The sequence below is a fragment of the Anomaloglossus baeobatrachus genome, chromosome 1, assembly GCF_048569485.1.
Source record: "Anomaloglossus baeobatrachus isolate aAnoBae1 chromosome 1, aAnoBae1.hap1, whole genome shotgun sequence".
Taxonomy (NCBI): Eukaryota; Metazoa; Chordata; class Amphibia; order Anura; family Aromobatidae; genus Anomaloglossus; species Anomaloglossus baeobatrachus.
The window spans coordinates 21,983,841-22,011,167 of record NC_134353.1 but is presented as its reverse complement, the minus strand read 5'-3'; positions in this window follow the sequence as shown (position 1 = coordinate 22,011,167).

Genomic DNA, 27,327 nt, shown 5'->3' with positions numbered 1-27,327 from the left:
ATTCACTGTTTCATATACTAATATATATATATATATATATATATATATATATATATATATATATATCTTCTTCCTCTAGATCTGCATTTGAATGGTGCATCGTGTCTATTTTATTATTTTATTTTTAATCATTTAGTTCTCCATCTGTTTTGTTTGTTCTTTATATTCTGAATAGTGGATACTGTCCCATTTTTCAGTGAACTTATATTTGCATATCTTTCAGAACTAATATCTTTGTGGTGCGGAGTTGATCTGCAACGATACTGCTGCATTTATTTCCATCTAATATGTAGGGCATATTCCCTCTACATATCCTTAACACTTTTGTTGATGAGTGCTTGCCCTATTACCCCGCCTCTGGCACCATGACATCGGATCCCAGTGCTTTGTCCTTCCCCACTCATATCCTGATGCATTGGATGTGGCGTGAGAAGCCGCTTTGTGCTTCCGGTCAGTGGGAGATGCTGCCAGGACAGCGCTAGTGACACCAGTATAGTGAACTCTATGTAAGGTTGGCCCCGGCTCCCTGAGCTTACCCCCTTTGTGTGATGAAGCTAAACGCGACGCGCACATCGGGGTCTGCGGTTGGAGACTGTGGTATTGATTCTATTTCAATTATGTCTTATTATTAAATAATCAAAATATACTTCTCAGCACATCCACGAGAGATAGATGCGCTGCTTTCCTTAGTAAGGGGATGTGTGACGCCCTGGACTAGCCAGGTAGTCCAGACATAACACCACACACACCCCCTCCCCTGGATAGTTCACACCAGTCAGACAAAAACCCTTGTTGCCTCCCTCCAGGGTCTGATGTCCACACCAGGTGGGGTGGAGCCAGGCGGTTGGCCCAACCCACCAAGGAGTTCACAGGCCTGGAGGCGGGAAAAGCAGTTTAGTTCAGTGGAGTTTGAGTTTGGAGGTGAAAGTGAGAGTACAGAAACTGTCAGTGTCTGGGTAGGGGCCCAGACACAAACAGCAAGGTTGGCAGATGGTGGTGGCCGTCTGCAGGAGTTAGTGGATCTCTGCAGAACCGTAGGACCGGGGTCGGGCGGCGGCCCGCCGGTACCGAACCGGGGAGTGGAGTGAAGCTAAGAACACAGGCAGGGCCATCGGACCCCGACCAGGCTTGGAGCCGCCGACAACGGTCAAATCTGAGTGTGACCGGAACCACAGGGGTTTCCCAACAACCAAGACCCGACAGAAGGCAACAGTCCACACCGTAAGGATATACAGCCACCGCCATTGGCTAGAGATCCAAGGGCCAGCGCCTGCGGGCAAAACTGGCTCTTTCGGTACCTATATGCCAGGGAGCGGACTATCGGTGGGCAACCACAGTAGTCAGAAAATTCTAAACAGGTGCAGGGAAAGACAGCCACCATCAGCCGTCCGGGCAGAGCACCAACACTGCAGCTGGCTGTGGGACCCGTCCATCCAGCCATTTGGTTTACCAGAGACTCTGTCATTGACTGCCTGAGTGAGTACACCAGTGTCATCCGGCACGGCGCCATGCTGTCCCTGCAACCCTGCACCCCAGCCATCCAGCCTCCCCGTTACACCACCGGGCCCCAGGATCACCAACCCCTACCCACGGAGGGGACAACATCCTAGCTGCTCCCTACCATCTCTCCCGGGATTCCCGTCACCAGCAGCGGTGGTGCCCAAAATCACCACGACCCGTGGGTGGCGTCATGAACTATCTCCCCAAAACAACCACCCCCTTTTCACTCGTGGGCGAGGAGCGCTGCTCGAGTCCCCGAGTCTGGCCCACCGCTCGAGCCACCGAGCAGCAGCAGCGGACCCGAGCGTAGCGAGCGCGGCCCCTCCACCCGCGACAGATGCACGGAAAAAAGCAGCTGCTCTAACTGCAGAGTACAAATGCCAAAATAGAGCTATGCAGAAATCCCAAAATAGAGTAAAATATTCATGTACTGATGCAAAATAAAAGCATGACGTACACGCTAGTGCACAAGCTCATACAAACCGTCATACGTTTCACACTGACAGGTCATACTATAATAAAAGATAAAGCAGCTTTATTTATGTTAATTTAATATTTATGCAGTCAATAAATCATACGCATGATAATTAGGACACCAATTCAAACAAAATAAAAATAAACCTTTTAGTTTGCAAATCATATAATCATGATAGAACATTAAAGAAAGAATAATAATAAATTAACGCTACGTCCTATTTTCAGGTCACTTAACGAGCAAGGATGTAATAGTATGTCCTAGCAATCATAGGGCCACAGGGGGCTGTGCACTCCCGATCATGGCTGAGGACTCCGGCTTACCCCACAGCTGAGCCTCTGCCCTCACAGCCAGGGACAGTGCCTGCACTATCTCTGGCTGTTTAACCCCCTAATTGCCAAGATCAATACCAATCATGGCACTTAAAGGATGGGAAGAGGGATCTTGCTCCTTCTCCCCTCTGATTGGGACCACCACAATGTAACCTCGAGAACCCAATCGTTGTCCTGGTGACCAGAGGTCATCATGACAACCTCCAGGTGACCAGACTATGGAGAGCCTGTGTGATCATGCTTTCTCAGTGCAGCTCTGACAGTTGCAATGTCCTGCAGTGATCAAGCACTGCAGAAAATTGCAGCTGCAATGACAGCACTGTGGGGTGATGTCCCATAAAAGGACTAAGTGAAAAAGTAAAAAGCTAAATAAAGTAAAAATAGTAAAAAAAAAAAATTTGAAAATAAAGAACAAAAATAAAACAAAAATATTCTAATAAATAGTTATATTTGTGTAAAAAAATAAAATAAAAAAAGTACACATTTGGTTTTACCGGGTCCGTAACAACCCGACATATAAAACTGTCACACCAGTAAACCCCTTCAGTGAACACCGTAAAAACATAACTAAAAAACGTAGCAAAAACTATGTCGTTTCATTATACAGCTGACAAAAAAAGTGGAAAAAAAGACGCAATCAAAAAGTCATATATAGATTTAAAAGAAAAAATAAATATATAGTACCGATGGAAACATCACCTTATCAAGCAAAAAACAAGCCACCATACAGCTCCATCAGCGAGAAATAAAAAAAAAAAAAACTACTGCTCTCAGAATATAGCAATGCAAAATTTATTTTTTTTCTAATAAAATACTTGTTATGGTGTAAAAATGTCACACTGGGTGTGGGGAGAGACACCAGCAAGTGGACTCCAGGGAATAAGGGAGGCTGTAACACAAAGAGAGGGGGGTAACCAGGGGCTCCTGACCCTGACACTGGGGGGCCCTGCGCTTACCCTCAAACCTCACGTACCTATAATGGCTAGGAGGTGTGACCCGCCAACGCGCCCCTGTCTTCAAGCCAGACCCTAGGACTAAATCCCACCAAACATAAGAGAAACAAACACAAAAATAACCAGCAAAAGGGGAAAAAAGGAAAAAACAACAACTTATCTTTAAGGGGGAATCTTCAGAAAATACAGCTATAGTAATCTGAAGCAACATACACACCAGAGCAAGTAACTTCTCCAAGTGAAGAGTATAACCCACACTGGAGGAGTGAGAGGCCCAACCTTATAAAGGCCCTTAATTACCAGTTGGAGGAAAAGCTCCTCCAACCTGGCAAGGTACAGAGATAAACCTTAATCCAGCTCTTAAAGGGACACCATCCATGAATGTCTGGACAATTGCAGGACCGTTCTGCACCTGGTCGCAGTAGCAGTACCTGAAGGTCCAGACACATCCGTGACAAAAAGCGTAAAAAATACCCAAATCATTAATGTGGGATTACTGTAATGGTACTGACCTGAAGTATAAAATGTTCTTATCACTTTTGCGGCACGGTGAATGGTGTAAAAATCAAAAACAAAACAAAATCTATTCTTAAGTTACTGTTTCTTCCTGGCCCTGCCTCATAAAAAAATGAAATAGAAAGTGATCAAAAACTATTAGTTGGCCAAAAATGGTACCAGTGAAAACTCCAACTCATCCCACAAAAAACATACCCTTACATGACTACATCAGAAGAAAAATAAAAAACTACAGCCTTCAAAACTGGTAATGTAAAAAAACCTTTATTTCATAAACCAGGTATCGCTGTAATTGTACTAACCTGAGGAATAATGCCGCCTAATCACTTATATCTCTAGGTAAACAGCGTAAAAAATAAATAAATAAAGCTAATTCCTTGCCTAATATTGACTTATTTATTCTGCCTGTACAAGATCACAGTACGGCACGACTCTCATTTATCCTGCGCTCTATGCTGAGCGCTTCCACCAAGATTACATGTAAGGCTATGTACCCAAGTTCAGGAATAGCAATGTTTTTGACTCAGCGTATGTTTGCTGCCTCCAAACTGCTGAGTTGTGCGGTATAAGCACAGTGGATGGATTTATAGAAATCCCATGCTTACTGTGCATGTACTAACCGCAGCAAAAACTGACCTGCGAAGCGGCTTCCTTAGATGCAGAATGTCAATTTATGCTGCAGAGAAGCCGGTGTCCTTGGCTGGGAATACAGAGCAAAATTACACAGCCCCTAAAACTCTATCTGATCTATCTATCCACTTATTTGCTCCACTACCCTCCCTCCCCCCAGATCCCAGTTTAAAAACTCCTTTATCCGTCTGACCATTTTTCCCCCAGCACAGCTGCACCCTCCCACTGAGGTGCAGCCCATCCCTACTGTAGAGCCTGTAGCTGACTGAGAAGTCGGCCCAGTTCTCCATGAACCCAAACCCCTCCTGCCTGCACCAATTTCTAAGCCACGTATTTATGTTCCTAAGTTCCCGCTGTTTTTCTAGTCAAGCTCCTGGCACCGGTAGTATTTCTGAATACACCACCTTGGAGGACCTTTTCTCCTAGCTCCCTGTAATCATTTTTAAGGACCTTCCACAACTTTGTCATTAGTACCAATGTGAAGCATGACCATTAAATTTTCTCTAGCCCTAACTAGCAATCTGTCTATCCTATCCATAATATGCCAAACCCGAGCACCCGGCAGACAACACACTGTTTGGCATTCATGGTCTCGGCGACAGATGACCCTGTCTGTCTGCCTAATTTTAGAGTCCCCTACCACTAACATCTGTCTGGCCTTTGCTGCACTCCTGTTTCCCTCTTTCCTACAGCAGTCATTTTCTTGGTTGCAAGGAGCGAAATCCTGCTGTAGTGATCCTAGTCCTGGCCCTTCATTCCTAATATCAGCCAAACAGGCATATTTACTAGATTGTGCCAGATCAGGTCTAGGCTCCCTGACACTTTTCCCCCTACCTGTACTTCTAACTGTTACCCAGCTACCTACCTCTGGGTCCTGATCTTCCCCATCTCCATCCTCCTCCATAGCATGGGCCCCAGCCAGAGAAAGCTCAGTGAGCTCTAAACTCCTCTCCAGGTTTGAATTGTTCCTGAGTGTTGCAAGCTGCTTATTTCGATCAGTTACCTAGGCTTTCAAACATGTAACATGCTGGCATCAAGTGTAGACATATCCTTCCCCCGAACGGCTAATTAAGGAATGCATATATCTAAAAAAACACACACCTGGTAGCATTGTACATGGAGCCCCTATCAAATGTGGATAAATAGTACAGAAAGCGCCGTATTTGCCATTAGGCACTTGAGGACACGTGCCTGGGGCAGCGCCTTCCAGGGGGGCGGTGCCAGGACCAAAACTTAAAAATTTTTTTTAAATCTTCCTCCCTCCTCCAAACTCTTTATTAAATCCGGCGTCTTTTTGGAGGAGGGAGGGGGCGCCGCAGTCATTTATAGTCGCGTCTATAACACGCGAATATAAATGAAACTGTGAGCGCTCCGGCACTTCCGGGGTCACAGAGCTGCAATCAGCTCTCCGCCCCGACGTGCTGCCGTGCGCTCACTGTGCAAAGGTCACAGCAGCGCGAGGCAGCGCCGCGCAGAGGAGGACGGGAGATAGAGCCGCCGCCGAGGAAGATGTGAGATCCCGCCACCGCCACCGCGGAGAACGGGAGATGGAGCCGCCGCAGAGGACCGAAGATACAGCCTGGAGCAGGTAAGCACTTTACAGCTGAAGACCGCGCCGAACAAGCAACCCGGGGGGGCGCGCAACATGGAGGATGAGGGGGATGAAGCATGATGTGGGGGCGCGCAACATGGAGGATGAGGGGGATGAAGCATGATGTGAGGGCGCAACATAGATGGTGGGTGGATGAAGCATGATGTGGGGGCACAACATGGAGGATGGGGGGATGAAGCATGATGTGGGGGTGCAACATAGATGGTGGGGGGATGAAGCATGATGTGGGGGCACAACATGGAGGATGGGGGGATGAAGCATGATGTGGGGGTGCAACATAGATGGTGGGGGGATGAAGCATGATGTGGGGGCGCAACATGGAGGATGGGGGGATGAAGCATGATGTGTGGGTGCAACATGGAGGATGGAGGGATGAAGCATGATGTGGGGGCGCAAAATAGATGGTGGGGGGGATGAAGCATGATGTGGGGGCGCAACATGGAGGATAAGGAGATGAAGCATGATGTAGGGGCGCAACATGGAGGATGGGGGGATGAAGCATGATGTGGGGGCGCAACATGCAGGATGAGGGGGATGAAGCATGATGTGGGGGCGCAACATGGAGGATGGGGGGGATGAAGCATGATGTGGGGGCGCAACCTGGAGGATGGGGGGAGGAAGCATGATGTGGGGGCACAACATGGGGGATGTGGGGAGGAAGCATGATGTATCATAGTTCATAGTATCATAGTATCATAGTTTTTAAGGTTGAAGGGAGACTCTAAGTCCATCTAGTTCAACCCATAGCCTAACATGTTGATCCAGAGGAAGGCAAAAAAAAACCGAATGTGACAAACAAGTTCCAATGGGGAAAAAATGTCCTTCCTGACTCCACATCCGGCAATCAGACTAGTTCCCTGGATCAACACCCTGTCATAAAATCTAATATACATAACTGGTAATATTATATTTTTCAAGAAAGGCGTTCAGGCTCTGCTTAAATGTTAGTAGTGACTCACTCATTACAACATCATGCGGCAGAGAGTTCCATAGTCTCACTACTCGTACAGTAAAGAATCCTCGTCTGTGATTATGATTAAACCTTCTTTCCTCAAGACGTAGCGGATGCCCCCGTGTTCCAGTCACAGGCCTAGGTGTAAGAAGATCTTTGGAAAGGTCTCTGTACTGTCCCCTCATATATTTATACATTGTGATTAGATCCCCCCTAAGCCTTCATTTTTCCTGTCTTGGTATTGCAGCCCACCCATTCCTCTAATAATCTTGGTCGCTCTTCTCTGCACCCTCTCCAGTTCAGCTATGTCCTTCTTATATATCGGTGACCAGAATTGTACACAGTATATAAGTGCGGTCGCACTAGTGACTTGTACAGAGGTAGAACTATATTTTTTTCATGAACACTTATAACTCTTTTAATACATCCCATTATTTTATTAGCCCTGGCAGCAGCTGCCTGACACTGTCCACTAAAGTGAAGTTTACCATCCACCCATACACCCAAGTCTTTTTCTGTGCCTGTTTTACCCAGTGTTCTACAATTAAGTACATAATCATACATTTTATTTCCTCTACCCAAGTGCATGACCTTACATTTATCTACATTAAACTTCAATTGCCACTTCTCAGCCCAATCCTCCAATTTACATAAATCTCCCTGTAATATAAAATTATCCTCCTCTGTATTGATTACCCTGCAGAGTTTAGTATCATCTGCAATGATCATGTGGGGTCGCAACATGGAGGATGGGGAAATGAAGCATGATGTGGGGTCGCAACATGGAGGATGGGGGGGATGAAGCATGATGTGGGGGCGCAACATGGAGCATGGGGGGATGAAGCATGATGTGGGGGCGCAACATGGAGGATGGGGGGATGAAACATGATGTGGGGGTGCAACATGGAGGATGGGGGGGATGAAGCATGATGTGGGGGCGCAACATGGAGGATGGAGCATGATGGGGGTGTGCAGCATGGGGGAGGGAGCAGGATGGGAAAATGGGGGGGAGGGAAAATAAGGGTGGTGGGCAGTATAGCGAATGGGAGTTGCAGTATTAAAAATGGGGAGGCATGCTATGGAGAATGGGTTGGCATGGGGGGTGCTCGGTATGGAAGGGGAACTATGGGGGGGCTTGGTATGGAGGGGCTTGATATGGAGAAGGGGCAGCATGGGGAGCGCTCAGTTAGGAGTAGAGATGAGCGAACCGGTCGTGGTTCGGCTCGAGTTCGGTTCGCTGAACGGAGGTCTCGTTCGAGTTCGGTTCGGCGAACCAGTTTGGCGAACCACTCGAACCGCATAGGAAACAATGGCAGGCAATCACAAACACATACAAACACCCAGAAAACACCCTCAAAGTGTCCAAAAGGTGACAAACAACTCACAACACAACACAAACATGGGAAAGTTAGAAGGACATATACTCATGCGAAAACAAAAAAGCAGGACAAGGAAAAAGAGGGGGAGACACAGATATAGGCATGGCATGCCCTTCTAAAATCATGTAGAACACTGCAAGGTTACTCCAAGCGGAGTCTCCCTTTTTTCCAAAAATTGGGCAACACACACACCCACCCCTTCAGTGGCAGCAGTTGTGCCCTAGTTGTACACTTCACAGCTAGATTTACATCAAGCACATTCAAAAATACGCCATACTTAACTGTCCCCAGGATGAACCCAGGGTAGGTAGCAAAGTCTTTGCTGAATCATGACTTGTTCATCTTGGCTCCTTTTAAAAAACACTGTAAGCAAGGGTTACTCCAAGCAGAGTCTCCTTTTTTTCCAAAAATTGGGCCACACACATACCCACCCCTTCAGTGGCAGCACTTGTGCCTCAGTTGTACACTTCACAGCTAGATTTGCATCAAGCACATTCCAAATCCACAAGCATTTACTCTCCCCAGGATGACACAGGGGTAGTAAATTCCTTGTGGATCCATGACTTGTTCATTTTGATGAACCTTAGTCTGTCCACATTCTCACTGGACAGACGCGTGCGCTTATCTGTCAGCACACACCCAGCAGCACTGAAGACACGTTCTGAGACAACACTGGCAGCTGGACACGACATAATCTCCAAGGTGTAAGTGGAGAGATCTGGCCATTTTTCAAGATTTGAAGCCCAAAATTAGCAAGGCTCCATTTGCAAAGTCATGGCATCGATGTTCATTTGGAGATACTCCTGTATCATCCTCTACAGCCGTTGACTATGTGTCAGACTTGTTGTCTCTGGTGGCCTTGCAAAGATAGTCTAAAAAAATTATGAAAAGATTCAATAAAATTGCTGTTACCAGCACCAGATACGGTGCTGCTGGTACCGGTAGACAGTTGAAGATGACGAGACCATCCCATGTTTGTCAAGTTACAACTGGGAGATTTACTCCCTGCGCCACGGTTGTTTGGTGGAAAAGCCGAGCTAAGATCGAGTACCACTTCTGCTGATACTCCTGCATACATGTGTCCCTTTTTATGGCTGGAATTATGTCACAAAATTTGGACTTGTACCGGGGATCTAATAGTGTGGCAAGCCAGTAGTCATCATCACTTCTAATTTTGACAATACGAGGGTCATGTTGGAGGAGGTGCAGCAAGAAGGCGCTCATGTGTCTTGCGCAGCCATGCGGAACAAGTCCACGCTGTGTTTGTGGCATAGAGGTACTAACCGTTCTTTCTTCCTCTGACATCTCCCCCCAACCTCTTTCAACTGAAATTTGACCAAGGTCTCCCTCATCCGCTGAGTCTTCCATGTCCATAAACAGTTCGTCCTCCATTTCTTCATGTTCTCCTGCACCTTCCTCAACATTTCGCCTGCTATCATGCGCCCTTGTTGATCCCTGTCTCCCATGATCCCATGCCTGCCACGTTGGTGATGATGAACGTCTGGACCTTGGTGATGTTGTTGTCTCTTGCGCATATGAATACTCCTGTAGTTCCTCCTGTTGTCTCACCCTCTGACTCCGAATAGTTTAGCGTGTGCTCCAGCATGTAAATGACTGGAATTGTCATGCTGATAATGGCATTGTCAGCACTAAACATATTCGTCGCCATGTCGAAACTGTGCAGAAGGGTGCATAGGTCCTTGATCTGAGACCACTCCATCAGGGTGATCTGCCCCACCTCTGCATCTCGTTGGCCCAGGCTATACGTCATGACGTATTGCACCAGGGCTCGGCGGTGCTGCCACAGTCGCTGTAACATGTGGAGAGTCGAATTCCAGCGTGTCGGCACATCGCATTTCAGGCGATGAACCGGCAGGCCGAAAGACTTCTGGAGCGATGCAAGTCGCTCACCAGCGGTGGTTGAACGGCGGAAGTGAGCAGACAGTTTTCGTGCCCTGTGCAAAAGGCCATCTAGGCCGGGATAGTGTGTTAAAAATTGCTGGAAAACAAGGTTCAACACGTGAGCCATACAAAGTACGTGTGTCAACTTGCCCAGGCGAAGGGCCGCACCCAGGTTTGCAGCATTGTCGCACACGGCCTTACCAGGCTGCAGGTTGAGTGGAGACAACTATTTATTAAACTTAGTCTCCAGAGCTGACCACAACTCCTCAGCTGTGTGACTCTTATTTACAAGACATTTCAAGCTAAAGACCGCCTGATGCCTTTGCGCTCTACTGCCAGCATAGTAATGAGGGGTGCGTGATTCCTTCTGCGCAGTTAGAATGCTGGTGCCTTACCAGGCAGGCTTGTGGCGGAGGTGGAGGACTCAGACAAGGTGGAGGAGGCAGAAGCAGTGGCGGAACTTGGACAGACAGAGGATTGACACACAAGTCATGGGGACGGCAAGACTTGTGCAGCAGACCCTTCACCATCTATCACCATAGTTACCCAGTGCCCAGTTAGCGACATGTAACGTCCCTGTCCATGCTTACTGGTCCAAGTATCGGTGGTGAAATGCACCTGTTGACACACAGAGTTTCTCAAGGAAGCGGTGATGTTGTATGCGACATGCTGGTGTAGCGCAGGCACACCTTTCTTAGAGAAGTAGTGGCGACTGGGCATCTGGTACTGGGGCACAGCGACAGACATAAGGTCTCTAAAATAATGTGTGTCCACCAGGCGGAAAGGCAGCATTTCGGTAGCCAAGAGCTTACAGAGGGATAAAGTCAACCTCTTAGCTTTGTCATGGGTTGCAGGAAATGGCCTTTTATTTGTCCACATCTGTTGGGCCAAACGCACACTAATCGCACCACCCCTGGCATCCACATTAAGCATGTCGATGCCCCTAACTTTAAGTCCCCTTGCATCAGAATTATGACATAATTTAAAATGTCTAGGCAAGGTTTTAAGGGTAGACGTGTCCTCAACTGTTGCAGATGCCAGAAATCCCAACACATGCTCCCTGACTCGTATTTTGAATTGCCGGGTAGTGAGCCCGACATAATATTTACCACAAGGGCAAGTTGCGTAATACACAACTGCACAACTAGTGCATGTAATGCACTGCTTAATAGGAAAAGTTCTTAAATTAGACGAGTCACAAAAAGAGTCAGAGCGCAATATGTTGGGACAGGCTACGCATCTGCCGCAGGGGACACACCCACCCTGGACCGCCGGTATAAGCTGGCCAAACATAGTCTGGGCAGCAGGTGGTCTATACTGGGAACGAACGAGGTGGTCGTATAAATTTTTGGATCTCCGAATACCAAAATGGGGCCTGTCGGGAAGAATCTTACGGAGAGTAGGGTCAGCTCTCAAGATGGACCACGATTTAGATACACAGTCCCTCATGGCAGGAAACTGAGCATGGTACTGAGTGACAAATCTTACCACTTCATCGCCATGAGGTTTTCTTTTAGGATACAGCAACTGATCACGCGCAATATGTTTTGCACGGTGATAAGCATGTTTAATTGATCTGTTGCTATAGCCACGTTCTCTAAACATCATCTTATGTTTAGTAGCTTGAACTTCGAAATCCTCATTAGTTGAGCACACCCTATGTATCCTCAAAAACTGTCCCACAGGAACCGCATTGAGCATATAGGCAGGATGGGAAGATGAGGCATGTAGACATGAATTGGCAGCCGTTGGTTTACGGAAAAGATCCGTCTGTATAAATCCTGAAGCATCACGCTTCAGGACCACATCGAGAAAGTCAATCTTGTCATGGGAAAATAAATAAGTCAAATGAATATTACGCTCATTCTTATTAATAACAGAAAAAAACTCCTGTAATAAATTAGGGGGCCCCTGCCAGATCAAAAAGATGTCGTCAATGTACCGTGCCCAAAAAGGGACACGATCCATTGACGACAACTGATCCGACAGGAGGAGGTCCCTCTCCCACAGCCCCAGGAACAAGTTGGCATACGACGGCGCGAAAGCCGCGCCCATCGCTGTACCCTGGAGCTGTAAGTAGAAGGACCCCTTAAAAAGAAAAAAATTATGTGTTAAAGAAAATTCAAGAAGAGCCATGACAAGATTGACGATCTCTGATGTAATATTAGACATATTAATAAAATACCGAACGGCTGCCAATCCATCAGCATGACGTATATTGGTGTACAATGATTCAACATCCGCACAAACCAATAAACTCTCATCACCCAAATGCATTCCATCAACACGCTTCAATAAATCCCCTGTATCCTTCAAAAAGGAGGGGAGAGTCTGGACAATAGGCTGGAGAATGGATTCTATCCATTTATTGACGTTCTCAAGGAAACCGTTACATCCAGAAATAATAGGTCTCCCGGGAGGAATAGAACTATTCTTATGTATCTTTGGTAATAGATACATAGTCGCCACAGATGGTTCATTTACCTGTAGTGCTGAAGCTAGATCAGAGGCGAAAACACCGTCGTCCGATGCCCTTTTTAGTATGTTCTTAAGTAAGGCAGAAAAGCTAGACAAAGGATTGTATGTTAATTTTTTGTAGCAAGCTGAATCGGATAGTTGGGGAAACGCCTCCTTCTCATACATATCCGATGGCCAGACGACGATGTTGCCACCCTTATCGGCCGGCTTCAGCACTACATTAGATAGATGTTTCAGTTCATATAGGCGAGATCGCTCCTCCCGGGAGAGATTATCCTCCCTAGATGTAACATGTGTAGCGATCTCCTTGAAGGTCTCAGACACAATCTGAACAAATAGCTCAATATTAGAGCAAGATGCAAAAGATGGAAACTTTTTGGAGCGTGGTTTAATAGAAGAAGGAATCTTACCTTCTACACCAATTGAGCTCTCAGCAGATAACTCCTCTAGGATCCTTATAGCCTCCTGTTCTTGTGCTGAGGGAAACATAGAGTTCAAATGATCATCAAAAAAGTACTTCTTGAAGATTAAAGAACGGGCAAAGATGTGAAGATCCTTAGTGGCCAAGAACGGATCGAACTTGGCCACAGGGGAGAATGACAACCCCCTCTCCAATAAGGATACATCTGCTGAGGTCAATAGGTGAGGGCTTAAATTAATTACCTTGTTGGAACCCCCATGTTGTTTAGGGGGACGTGAAGGTGCCTGGTAATATCGAGAATATCCAGCTCCACGTCCACCACCTCCAAAATGAGCTCCAGATCGTGTCTGAGACATAGATGATAAATCTGATTGGTCACTGGTGGAGTTCACAGAGGAAAAGGAAGAGGATCTGATCATACTATTATGCGTGGAAGAAGGTCTTCAAAAAAATATACCATATTAGTGGCAAAATCCCATTGGTCACGATTGAATTTTTTTAACTGGTTATCCTGGATCTTTTTAACAGCTGAATCCAATTTAGCATCCAATGCCCTTTCAAAGTTTTTGAACTTATCCTCTGTGCATTTACTCCTCAATATAGCTTGTTCACTCTCCAGCTCCTTGTCCAGTTTAGAAATTAGATCAGTATTATACTTAATCAACAAATGCATTAGGGTAGATGAACAAAGATGACACGCCTCTTCCCATTTTTCAATAAATTCATCGTCCTCGACAATGAAAGTAGGAGTCACTCGGACCCGGAGTCCACGTGGTATAATTTGTTTAGAGGTATACCTCTCTAATAATGCTCTACTCCACCATAAGCGTGTGCGCTTAAGCAGCTGAAATTGGATATTAGAAAATAGTTCCTCAGTTTGTTGATCACCACTCATATTAGTGCAATCTTAAATGCCGCCATACACCTGCTCCATTTTATTGAGCCAAGGAGTTTCCTTAGCTCTAAAATCCATGTTCATAATCACAAGGCCTGTGCAAAACACAGCAAAGAAGGACAACAATGAGTCAGGTGAAAAATTCATAGTTATATATATATCATTATGATAAGCATGGATTAAATGAATAATCACTGGACATTCGCTAGGCAATACAAGGAAAAGAGAAGAGGAGGCGAACAAAGTCCATATATTTTTATGCAAAAGTGTCTATTATGACAATATTTGTATGAACGATAATTCATTTAGGAGCAGCAGATGAAAGCATATAATAAAACTCAGTGGTGAACAATAGTCAAAACCTGCAGAGTATCACGCCCATACTAATCAATAAGACAAAAACACAGCATAGGGACTAATATGCATACATGAACATCCAGACAGTAGCAAAATAGTATTAAACATCCAAAGGATTATTGCAGAACCACCAATGTGGGGCACAAAGAGCTTTTAATATAAAATATAATATATAATACCCGATACAAGCTCATATAAATGCAAAGATTATATTGCCGGCCACATATAGTGAAAAAGCAAGATACATTGTATATCAGATATATTAATTTATCAGCAAACGACATAAGCCAGAATTATATTGCAAAATCAGTACAGTATGATCGTATGTTTGTTTATTACAAAAGTCACTGCCTGGGGAAGAATAAACAATGTACTAGCAGTACAATTGGTGATGGAAAAAACATATAAGGCATATGATGTTGTCCTTAGCAGAAAATTCATATATATCCCTCATGCACTGAACAGCTGAGCGGTAGCAGGGGGCCCAATAAGGACTTACCCAAAAATTAGTCCTTACAAAGATAGTGAAATAATTTAAGTGAAGACATAGCAATAATCATACCAGGGCAGCTGATCAGACACGTGGCAGGAACGCTGCAGGAGACAGCCCGACGGCCGTTTCGAAAACCTTCGTCACGGGACAGTGATAAGGTAAGAAAGCACCTGATTTATAACATGTGTGGCAACCAATCAGGGGCGAACCGCGTGGTGACGTTCACGCTGCCATGACGATGCGAAACGTCGAGCGGCGGCCGCGTCAGAGACACGTGACCAAGGAAACCCCAGGCCACATGACACATGAAGACGCGACAGGCCGGTCAGCGGTCCACAGCCATGAGAGCATGAACGTGCAGCAGCCATCCCGGATTCGGTGCCAACAGACATGCAAGGTAGCAGTCACATGGACACCAATGATAATATATGATAAAGTTTCAAAAGTTGTACACACTTTAAACATATAAAGAAACAACAAGAACTGCATGTGAAATAATACAAAATCAAAGGACAGCAAAATGTCACATCCATATATTAGAGTTACACCATACATCAAATACATAAATGCAATCAATACATTTAAATAAAATTATAATTCAATATGAGACATAAGATACAGCTTTAGTGATATCTTCATAAAACGAAATACCCATGATGCCATAAACATTCGTCAGATGATATTAACATAATTTCCTATCCAAAGCATCAAAGAATGGTCATGGTCATTAATTAGAAGGACGCATCCAGATGGTAGTTTGCAGATCACTACAAAAATCACATGCAGAAAAAACATAAGAAAAAAGAACCTAAGAAGAAAAAGATTAAAAAATAATTAAAACCAGTACCTTCAAACTAAAAACATCACAAATAAGAGGAAAAACTATTATTTTCATTGAGGCCGATGGACATGTCGTGTTGAGAGTCCATATCCATCTGGCCTCAAGTTGGGCCAAACGCACACTAATCGCACCACCCCTGGCATCCACATTAAGCATGTCGATGCCCCTAACTTTAAGTCCCCTTGCATCAGAATTATGACATAATTTAAAATGTCTAGGCAAGGTTTTAAGGGTAGACGTGTCCTCAACTGTTGCAGATGCCAGAATTCCCAACACATGCTCCCTGACTCGTATTTTGAATTGCCAAGTTGTGAGCCCGACATAAATTTTACCACAAAGGCAAGTTGCGTAATACACAACTGCACAACTAGTGCATGTAATGCGCTGTTTAATAGGAAAAGTTCTTAAATTAGAGGAGTCACAAAAAGAGTCAGAGCGCAATATGTTGTGACAGGCTACGCATCTGCCGCAGGGGACACACCCACCCTGGACCGCCGGTATAAGCTGGCCAAACATAGTCTGGGCAGCAGGTGGTCTATACTGGGAACGAACGAGGTGGTCGTATAAATTTTTGGATCTCCGAATACCAAAATGGGGCCTGTCGGGAAGAATCTTACGGAGAGTAGGGTCAGCTCTCAAGATGGACCACGATTTAGATACACAGTCCCTCATGGCAGGAAACTGAGCATGGTACTGAGTGACAAATCTGACCACTTCATCGCAATGAGGTTTTCTTTTAGGATACAGCAACTGATCACGCGCAATATGTTTTGCACGGTGATAAGCATGTTTAATTGATCTGTTGCTATAGCCACGTTCTCTAAACATCATCTTAAGTTTAGTAGCTTGAACTTCGAAATCCTCATTAGTTGAGCACACCCTACGTATCCTCAAAAACTGTCCCACAGGAACCGCATTGAGCATATAGGCAGGATGGGAAGATGAGGCATGTAGAAATGAATTGGCAGCCGTTGGTTCACGGAAAAGATCCGTCTGTATAAATCCTGAAGCATCACGCTTCAGGACCACATCGAGAAAGTCAATCTTGTCATGGGAAAATAAATAAGTCAAATGAATATTACGCTCATTCTTATTAATAACAGAAAAAAACTCCTGTAATAAATTAGGGGGCCCCTGCCAGATCAAAAAGATGTCGTCAATGTACCGTGCCCAAAAAGGGACACGATCCATTGACGACAACTGATCCGACAGGAGGAGGTCCCTCTCCCACAGCCCCAGGAACAAGTTGGCATACGACGGCGCGAAAGCCGCGCCCATCGCTGTACCCTCGAGCTGTAAGTAGAAGGACCCCTTAAAAAGAAAAAAATTATGTGTTAAAGAAAATTCAAGAAGAGCCATGACAAGATTGACGATCTCTGATGTAAGATTAGACATATTAATAAAATACCGAACAGCTGTCAATCCATCAGCATGACGTATATTGGTGTACAATGATTCAACATGAGCACAAACCAATAAACTCTCATCACCCAAATGCATTCCATCAACACGCTTCAATAAATCCCCTGTATCCTTCAAAAAGGAGGGGAGAGTCTGGACAATAGGCTGGAGAATGGATTCTATCCATTTATTGACGTTCTCAAGGAAACCGTTACATCCAGAAATAATAGGTCTCCCGGGAGGAATAGAACTATTCTTATGTATCTTTGGTAATAGATACATAGTCGCCACAGATGGTTCATTTACCTGTAGTGCTGAAGCTAGATAAGAGGTGACAACACCATCGTTCAATGCCCTTTTTAGTATGTTCTTAAGTAAGGCAGAAAAGCTAGACAAAGGATTGTATGTTAATTTTTTGTAGCAAGCCGAATCGGATAGTTGGCGAAACGCCTCCTTCTCATACATATCCGATGGCCAGACGACGATGTTGCCACCCTTATCGGCCGGCTTCAGCACTACATTAGATAGATGTTTCAGTTCATATAGGCGAGATCGCTCCTCCCGGGAGAGATTATCCTCCCTAGATGTAACATGTGTAGCGATCTCCTTGAAGTTCTCAGACACAATCTGAGCAAATAGCTCAATATTAGAGCAAGATGCAAAAGATGGAAACTTTTTGGAGCGTGGTTTAATAGAAGAAGGAATCTTACCTTCTACACCAATTGAGCTCTCAGCAGATAACTCCTCTAGGATCCTTATAGCCTCCTGTTCTTGTGCTGAGGGAAACATAGAGTTCAAATGATCATCAAAAAAGTACTTCTTGAAGATTAAAGAACGGGCAAAGATGTGAAGATCCTTAGTGGCCAAGAACGGATCGAACTTGGCCACAGGGGAGAATGACAACCCCCTCTTCAATAAGGATACATCTGCTGAGGTCAATAGGTGAGGGCTTAAATTAATTACCTTGTTGGAACCCCCATGTTGTTTAGGGGGACGTGAAGGTGCCTGGTAATATCGAGAATATCCAGCTCCACGTCCACCACCTCCAAAATGAGCTCCAGATCGTGTCTGAGACATAGATGATAAATCTGATTGGTCACTGGTGGAGTTCACAGAGGAAAAGGAAGAGGATCTGATCATACTATTATGCGTGGAAGAAGGTCTTCGCCAAAAATATACCATATTAGTGGCAAAATCCCGTTGGTCACGATTGAATTCTTTTAACTGGTTATCCTGGATCTTTTTAACAGCCGAATCCAATTTAGCATCCAATGCCCTTTCAAAGTTTTTGAACTTATCCTCTGTGGATTTACTCCTCAATATAGCTTGTTCACTCTCCAGCTCCTTGTCCAGTTTAGAAAGATGATCAGTATTATACTTAATCAACAAATGCATTAGGGTAAATGAACAAAGATGACACGCCTCTTCCCATTTTTTAATAAATTCATCATCCTCGACAATGAAAGTAGGAGTCACTCGGACCCGGAGTCCACGTGGTATAATTTGTTTAGAGGTATACCTCTCTAATAATGCTCTACTCCACCATAAGCGTGTGCGCTTAAGCAGATGAAATTGGATATTAGAAAATAGTTCCTCAGTTTGTTGATCACCACTCATATTAGTGCAATCTGAAATGTCGCCATACACCTGCTCCATTTGATTGAGCCAAGTAGTTTCCTTAGCTCTAAAATCCATGTTCATAATCACAAGGCCTGTGCAAAACACAGCAAAGAAGGACAACAATGAGTTGACGCGGCCGCCGCTCGGCGTTTCGCATCGTCATGGCAGCGTGAACGTCACCTCGCGGTCCGCCCCTGATTGGTTGCCACACATGATATAAACTAGGTGCTTTCTTACCTTTTCACTGCCCCGTGACGAAGGTTTTCGAAACGGCTGTCGGGCTGTCTCCTGCAGCTTTCCTGCCACGTGTCTGATCAGCTGCCCTGGTATGATTATTGTTATGTCTTCGCTTAAATTATTTCACTATCTTTGTAAGGGCTAATTTTTGGGTAAGTCCTTATTGGGCCCCCTGCTACCGCTCAGCTGTTCAGTGCATGAGGGATATATATGAATTTTCTGCTAAGGACAACATCATATGCCTTATATGTTTTTTCCATCACCAATTCTACTGCTAGTACATTGTTTATTCTTCCCCAGGCAGTGACTTTTGTAATAAACAAACATACGATCATACTGTACTGATTTTGCAATATAATTCTGGCTTATGTCGTTTGCTGATAAATTAATATATCTGATATCCAATGTATCTTGCTTTTTCACTATATGTGGCCGGCAATATAATCTTTGCATTTATATGAGCTTGTATCGGGTATTATATATTATATTTTATATTAAAAGCTCTTTGTGCCCCACATTGGTGGTTCTGCAATAATCCTTTGGATGTTTAATACTATTTTGCTACTGTCTGGACGTTCATGTATGCATATTAGTCCCTATGCTGTGTTTTTGTCTTATTGATTAGTATGGGCGTGATACTCTGCAGGTTTTGACTACTGTTCACCACTGAGTTTTATTATATGCTTTCATCTGCTGCTCCTAAATGAATTATCGTTCATACAAATATTGTCATAATAAACACTTTTGCATAAAAATATATGGACATTGTTCGCCTCCTCTTCTCTTTTCCTTGTATTGCCTAGCGAATGTCCAGTGATTATTCATTTAATCCATGCTTATCATAATGATATATATATAACTATGAATTTTTCACCTGACTCATTGTAGTCCTAGAAGATGAAGAGTGCGCGGATGCACTGGAAGGGGCAGGCGGTGGATGGTCCGCTCCGCTAGGCCTCATTGCAGCACGGTGAGCTTCCCACTGGGACATATGATATTTATTCATGTGACGATTCATGGAAGAAGTTGTCAAACTGCTGAGGTTTTGCCCTCTACTAACAGAATCATGACAAATTTTACAGATCACATAATTTCGGCGATCTTTTGCTATGTCAAAAAAGGACCAGGCTAGGCAAGGCTTAGAGGGCATGTGACCTGCTGATCCACCCCGACTAGTGCTCAGAGGCAGAGTGGTGGCTGAGGATGCAGTTGTAGATGTGCTACCAGTACTCCGACTCTGTCCAGGAAGGCGCAAGGTAACTTCATCGTCAGTTGCATCCTCCTCCACCGCCTCTGTTGACCTCCTCGAGTTCCTGACTGTGGGTTGACAGTAGGTGGGATCTAGAACTTCCTCATTAATTGTTGTGTTTGCTCTCCCCTCACTCTCAGACCGAGCCTCTTCTTGTCCTGACCGAATATTTAAGTTGTCATCCCAATCTGGTATCTGCGTCTCATCATCATCAGTATGTTCATCATTGTCTATAACAACAGGTGTTACAGTTTGTGAAAAAGGGTTAACATTATGCTCATAAACTTGGTCCTCATGGCCTGAATCAGAGTCACAAAGGTTCTGGGCATCACTGCAGACCATTTCCTGGTCTGTACTCACTGTAGCTTGGGAGCAGACCTCTGATTCCCAGGCTATGTGTGACTGAACAGCTCTGCAGACTCAGCCATCTCAGTTAAACTATACTGTGCAGGGCGGATGGATACTTGAGAGCTAGGAGAAAGCAAGTGTGATTGGCATGACAACTCAGAGGACTGGTGTTTTTTGGATGCGGTAGTTGAGGTGGCGGAAAGGGCACTAGTTTGACCACTTGAGATCCATTCAAGCATTTTCTTTTTTTGGCCATCATCTACCTTTGTTCTAGTGTTTTGTGTACGTAAAAAAGGGAGCACATTGGATTGTCCACGGTAAGTAGTAGACATCTTACTTTTACTTTTGCTGGAAGAAGGTCTATCTTCAGCAGATGCTAATGTAGCTTTGCCACCTTCCCCACGGACAAACCCTTTTTTTCCTTTTCCAACACGCCTCTTCCCTTTCCACCAGCATCTGTCATTTTGCCACTCATTTTGATTGCGACAAGATTGTGCACTTAAAATGTGGTAGTAAAAATTGAGAGGTGGTGTAGATTGCAGCGGTGGTCTAGCTTTATTAACAGCAGAATAAACAACAATAACTATCCCTGACAATGCAACTACGGCCCTTAAACTGGCAGCATAGTTTGCTAGTATAATGGCTTAGTAACAATGAGTTTGAGTGTGCAATGCAGAGGTGCTGCAAATAGATTTGCACTAGTGGGACACTAATGGAAGTACAACAGCCACTTTTAGGATGCCACTAAGTTTACTCAGAGTTTGCTAGTATAATGGCTTAGTAACAATGAGTTTGAGTGTGCAAAGGGCAGGAGGGTACAGTGGCAGGGTTGTGGGTCTGTGTAGAGGAAAGGAAGCCTGCCTTTCTATCCCTCCTAATGGGGAAATGCAGCGAGGAAATCCCTGACCTTAGCTACACAGATGCTGTCATCTTGTGTAGCTGTTAAAATCTGTTTTCACGGACCTGACTGTCACCTATGGCTCTGACCCTGCTGGTATTAGCCCTTACAAGGGCTAAAAGAAACTTCTATCCCTATTCTGTATAGCGCTGTGTTTAGAGCGTACACAGCAGTATCGGAGACAGGAGCTGCACCTGCGGTGACTGACACCCAGACGCAGAAGAGATAATGGCGACCGGACGGGCAGATGTCCGTATTTATAATGCAGGGACATGTGACATGGACATCCTATCACACATGCCGTTGCTTCTCTGGCTAAAAGTCCACTTAGCTGTGTGTGTGTCTGGGATTGGCTGACATGCTGGCCCGCCCCACTACACACGCGCGCTTAGGGAAGGGAGACAAGGGAAAAAAAAAATGGCGATCGCCATTATCCCAGCAGCAGTGATCTGAACGCGCTGTCCCCGCACACTATACGCTGAAATGTCATAATAGTGTGAGTCACAGAGTGACTTACACTATTACAGCGGAAAGCCAGCTAGTAATTAGCTGGTCTTTTTGCTGCTAGAACCGTTCTCGAACGCAACTAGAACTATCAAGCTTTAGCAAAAAGCTCGAGTTCTAGTTCGATCTAGAACAGCCCCCAAAATCACTTGAACCGCGAACTGGAGAACCACGAACCGCGAACCGCGCTCGACTCTAGTTAGTAGCCTGGGAGGCCTCTGTATAGAATGTACAGAATGTGAAGCATATGGCTCATTATAGAGTGGGGACATCATGAGGGGGACAGTGAAGTGGGGGCTGCATGAAGAGGTGGGGACAGCAGAGGTCATAGTTCATAAGTGAGGAAGGTCTGCAGGGTATAATTCATTGGTGAGGACAGTGGGGGTTTTCATTTGAGGGGGCAGTGTAGTGGAAATGTTATAGGAGAGAATGTGGAGGCTGTACACTATAAGTGACACGGTGTGAGGTCATTTTTTGTGACGTGAGCTCAGTCATGGGCAATTATTTATTCTTGGGCACAGCCTTGGGCATACTTACGGTGGTTACTCTTTAGTGAGGAAAATTATGAGTCTGTCACCAGGTTTTCACTACCTAATTTGAGAGCAGCATAATGTAGGGGCAGAGATCCTGATTACAGTGTTGTCACTTACTGGCTGCTTAGTGTTGTTTTGATAAAATCATTGTTTAATCATCAGTAGTTATCATTACAGGACTACTTGGCGTGCTGCAGGTAGTCCAGCATATTCATGAGCTCTGTATAACTGTGAGATCTGCAGCAGAGAAAATAACAGAAAACAGCTCAGTAAGTGACACATTGCTGGAATCAGGGGCTCTGTCTCTACGTTATGCTGCTCTCAGATGGGGGAGCAAAAACCTGGTGACACATTCCTTATACAGGCACCATTGCAGTGTGTGCTGCAGCAGACCAGACAAGAGGGAAGTCTTGGGAGACGCAGGACAATGTGTTGCTAAGAACGATGACATTTTACTTTTACTCCGAAAATGCCAATTAATCTGCAGACACATTTATACAGGGGATGTCGCTCTGGCATGTACAGTTTTAACTTAATATTTTATTATATACATGCAGACGGTTATGTGCACCCTGTTGCGGCCGGTGTCTTGGTGCAGATGTGCACCCTCCTATTTGCATATTAAAGACAGTCCCTCGTCCTTAGGTGATAGTCAGTGCTGCCTAAAGTCACTTAGCATTTCTGCACGTGCCCTGACACTGGAAGAGCAGAGTAGCACTCAAAGTGTCAGTGTGGGTGCGCACACAATGTGACTGCAGTATCCGCGTGGGTGCGCACACAATGTGACTGCAGTGTCAGTGTGGGTGCGCATGCAATGTGACTGCAGTGTCAGTGTGGGTGCGCATGCAATGTGACTGTAGTGTCAGTGTGGGTGCGCATGCAATGTGACTGCAGTATCCGCGTGGGTGCGCACGCATTGTGGCTGCAGTGTCCTTGTGGATGCGCACGCAATGGGACTGCAGTGCCAGTGTGGGTGCGCATGAAATGTGACTGCAGTGTCAGTGTGGGTGCGCATGCAATGTGACTGCAGTGTCAGTGTAGGTGCCCATGCAATGTGACTGCAGTGTCCGCGTGGGTGCGCATGCAATCTGACTGCAGTGTCCGCGTGGGTGCACACGCAATGTGACTGCAGTGTCCGCATGGGTGCACATCCAATGTGACTGCAGTGTCAGTGTGGGTGCGCATGCAATGTGACTGCTGTGTCTGCATGGGTGCGCATGCAATATGACTGCAGTGTCTCTGCGTGGGTGCACATGCAATGTGACTGCAGGTACATTCTGACACCTGGTTGCTGCCTGTATTTGACTGCAGATTCAATCAGGAGGAAGGTTGTTGAAGTGAGCAGACAGCACATCACAGCGTCGTGTCCCCCTCCTCACTGTGCTCCTCCTGTGTTGTGTGCACACCCGCACTGACGCTTGGAGTGTGCCGCTGTGCTCCTCCTGTGTTGTGTGCACACCCGCACTGACGCTTGGAGTGTGCCGCAGTGTTGGGTGCGGTGCAGTCAGGAGATTTGGTGTTACGGTGCTCACTCTCACCAATGGATCACTATTAATCAAGACAAAGGCCTGGCTAGTATTTTCCTATATTCGGTGGTATCGGTGCACCAGGCTTAGGCCATGCAGAAATGTCCTAATTTTCATACCAAATAAATGTGGCTTTTCAGTGAATATTAAAGGGAACCTGTTACACCCTTTTTCAATTCTAAACTGCCCCCCATTTGTTGTTAGTGACGCAACGTAAGTGATGCACATTTTCTGACTAACAAGACGATGGAGCAGTTTAATATTAAAGGTCGGGACCAGTTCCTTTTAAGCTGAACTATATGGGTGGGATTATTTCTCCACAGATCATGTCCCCCATATAAATATTTCCGCAGTCTAGGTGTCATTTTGGGGTGACAGATTCCCTTTCAGTCAGCTTAAAAATCATATCACCTGACGAATGAAAGTTTTGCTCGTGCATCGGGTGATGGACACTGCTTAGATAAATCAGTTTCCCATCTTTGGCTGCAGTGTTAATGCTGCTAAAAGGGTTTTTCTCACATTGGAAACTTACCTCCTATCCTTGGGATGGGGAATACCTTTCCAATCGCTGGGGGTCCAACTACCGTGGCCCCAAGTGTTTCCGAGAACCAGAACATGCAGACAGAATGGATGTCGGGAGTAAAATTTCATAGTCCTGTCTCCTGGGCTGTGCACTTAAGAGGTCTTTTGAGCAATTGGTGGGGGTCTCAAGTCCCACCCCATGATGCCCCTTCTCCTTACTGAGCCCACCTCTGCCCTACTAATCTCCTCAGAATTAATAAACGTAAACATAAAAGCTCTCCTCCAAAAGTTAAGTGTACTGCCTGGGACTAATCAGTATTGTGGTTCTTATATGGTCCACAGTCTAATGATGGCTGTTAACAACTATCAGCATCTCCTTACCATTGTTATGGACATACTGGGAGTTGTACGTTAATGCAATACATATATGTATATGGGTCTAACCTGACACTGCACTTGATTGCTGTATGAAGTTGGCAATGTATTCATGTACTGATAGTGGTTTTAATGATGTATTATTGTCTTTAGGGTGGGTTTGGTGATGTATTATTGTATTTAGGGTGGTTTTAGTGATGTATTACTGTATTGACAGTAGTTCTGTTAATGTATTACTGTACTAACTGTGGTTTTGGTTATGTATTCTTGTATTTAGTGTGGTTTTAGTTATGTATTACTGTACTGATGGTGGTTCTGGTGATAGTCATGTGGCTGTTGTAATCTTTACCTTATCAGTCTTGATCCTAAAACATAGCGTCAGTGTGCTGGACTAAAAATACGGCTATCTGCATGTCTGTCAGCTGAATAAGTAATAGACTAATGTGGCGCCCTGGACTAGTCAGGTCGTCACAGGTAACACACACACACACACAACCCCCACTAGACAGTTACATTAGCCAAACAAAAACCCTTGTTGCCTCCCTCCAGGGTCTGATCTCCACAGCAGGTGGGGCAGAGACAAGTGGTTGGTCCTGACCACTAAGGAGTTCACAGTCCTGGAGGCGGGAAAAGAGTCAGTTTAGTCTGAGAGGTTAAAGTGAGAGGAGTAAAGTGGCGAGTGTCTGGGTTTGTGGCCCAGGCACTGACAACAAGGTTGACAGATGGTGGTGGCCATCTGCAGGAGTGGTGGAGCAACGCAGAACCGTAGGACCGGGGTCGGGCGGTGGCCCGCCGGTACCGACCGGGGAGCAAAGTGAAGCCAGCACACACAGGCAGGGCCATCGCACCCCGACTAGGCTTGGAGTCGCCGTCAACAGTCAAATTCGAGTGTGACAGGAACCCCAGGGGTTTCCTAACAGCCAAAGACCCATTAGAAGGCAACCGTCCGCACCGTGAGGGTATACAGCTACTGTCTAAGGCTAGAAACCCAAGGACCAGCGCCTGCGGGCAAACGGGCTCCTCCGGCATCCATACACCGGGGAGCAGACTACCGTTGGGGATCCATCTTAGTCAAACATTACACTAAGGTGCAGGGAAAGACAGCCGCCATCACCTGTCCAGAGAGAGACACTGCAGCCGGCTGCGGGACCCGTCCATCCAGCCGTTTGGTTTACCAGAGACTTTGTGCATTCATTCCTGAGTGAGTACACCAGTGCCATCCGGCACCACGCCGCGCTATCCCTGCAACCCTGCACCTCACCTACTCTGCCTCCCCATCACACCACCAGGCCCCGGGACCACTAATCACTACCCACGGAGGGGGAAAACAACATCCCAGCTGCTCCCTACCATCGCTCCCGGGATCCCCGTCACCAGCAGCGGTGGTGCCCATCTTCACCACAACCCATGGGTGGCGTTATGAACTAAATCCCCAAACCAAAACACCCCTTTCACTTACAGGCGAGGAGCGCCGCTCAAGTCCCCGGATCCAGCCCACCGCTTGAGCCACCGAGCTGCAGCAGCAGCAGCACCGGACCCGAGCGTTAGCAAGCGCAGTGCCCTGCCTCCCGCCAGAACTTGGCATCACGAACAGGATTGAACCCATCCACTTACCTGTGGACATGCACCTTGAAGCTGCAGTCAGCGTAGTCCCATTGAAAAATTTGAAGCACCGCCATCTTGGGCGCGAAAGTCTCCTGCTCGAGCGTCTTCCCCGAGCAGGGAATGCGCGAGGTGAAGCCCCGCCCCCAAAAAGCGGAAGTGCTGAAAAGAACCAAGGGGGAGCGGGTGAAAGCCTGCCTGATGTAGCCGAGGCTATAAAAGCGGGGACGCCAGGACTCTGCAAAGATTTGGTTCCTGGAATATTGCTGCGCAAGATGTCCCATCCGTCCGGCACCGCTGAAACCCCAGAGCCCACGCCAGGAACAGCGGCGTGGGTAGAGGTCCGGACCGCGCCGATGTGCAGCCGCCTGCAGGCCCAAGTGAAGTTCCTTTTGGATGAATGGTGGCCGACATGGCAGAAGTGGCGGCAGCCGTGCGGAGACGCGAGGTGGAGACTGAGTTGGAGGAGCGGGTAGGTGACCCAAGACCCTGTGTCCCCGAGGGACCGGTTGCTGCGGCTGAGGGGCCCGGACTACGCCCGCTCACCCTGCCGCCTCCCCCGCTTCCCATGTCAGCTGCTGCTACCCCGCCACTAGGCCTGCTACACCCACCACCGGTAGCGGAGTTCCGGCCATCCGCCCTGGAGGACCAGCCTGCAAGGGATGTCCGCAGACGAACCGCACCACTGCCGTGGAAGATCCAGCGGGAGGTGCCCGTCCACAATGAAGAGCCGCCGGCACCGGAAGTGGCCGCACCCGAGACCATCCCGGCCCCGG